This window comes from Colobus angolensis, unplaced genomic scaffold, assembly GCF_000951035.1.
Source record: "Colobus angolensis palliatus isolate OR3802 unplaced genomic scaffold, Cang.pa_1.0 Scaffold43, whole genome shotgun sequence".
NCBI lineage: Eukaryota > Metazoa > Chordata > Mammalia > Primates > Cercopithecidae > Colobus > Colobus angolensis.
This window is the reverse complement of record NW_012117710.1, coordinates 1923448-1924508: the sequence shown is the minus strand read 5'-3', so window position 1 is coordinate 1924508 and position 1061 is coordinate 1923448.

The window sequence follows — 1061 nt, the reverse complement described above, 5'->3', positions numbered from 1 at the left end:
TGCAATGAGCCTTGTTCACATCACTGTACTCCAGCCTAGGCAACAAGAGCAAAACTCCATCTCAAAAAATAAAAAAAAAAAATAAATAAAAGGAGCCCCAAAGGGCTCCCTCACCCCTTTCCCACAAGAGGCCAGGGCGGGAAGGTGCCGTCTATGATCCAGGAAGCCTTCGGCAGACACAGAGCCTGCCCGGGCCGGGGTCTTGTGCTTCCAGCCTCTGGAGCGGTGAGTGGTGAACTGCTGTTTATGAAGCAGGCAGGAGGGCCTGAATTGCCTCCACCCACCCCTTTCCAGCACCGTCGTGTCTGCTTCGGACCTGGTTTTCCGGGCTCTTCGCTGCCTGTGGCCGCCCCGCCGGAGGCGCCAGGGTGCAGTTCACCTGCTTGTTTCATGGCGGCCTCCTGGGCCCTGAGGCCCGGGCGGAGGCGGGAGAGCAAGTCCAGGCTCACAGGCCTGGAGGGGTGCTCCCCGTGAGATGCGTCCCTCCTCCGACGCGGTTCAGATGAGAGGGGGACCCCCGAGAGTGATGGGGACTTGGGGTTCCTGGGAGGGGTGAGCAGCACAGCAGCCGCCACCGTGAGGACCCTGCGGGTGGCCAGGGAGGGCTGGATGCAGTCACCTCTCTCGCCCGCTCAGCTCCTTTTCCCCAGCACAGGAGGGGCTCGTGTGGGGCGCTGACCGGAGCAGAGGAGCCGGTCAGGCCCACCCCTCACTCCACGGCCCACACCTGGGCGAGAGCAACTGCAGGCATTGGATGAGGACGTTTTACACGGAGCCAGACCCTGCCACAGAGAGTGACCAGGAGGCCCAGGGCCCTGCTCGGGCGGGTGAGGGCTTCTGCACGACTCCAGCCTCTGGGGGAAGCGGAAACTGTTCACACTCCCGGCTCCACCCAGGTGGGCCCTTCAGTAACTCCGTTCTGCTAACGTGGTACCGGCTTCCACACCAGGCTCCTTTGCGGCTCAGACGATTCCAACTGTCCCCTCCCTCCCCGTGTTCTCATCATCCCACTTGGGGCTGGAGTGCCCTCCTCCACCCACAGTCTCACACACACCTCCCTA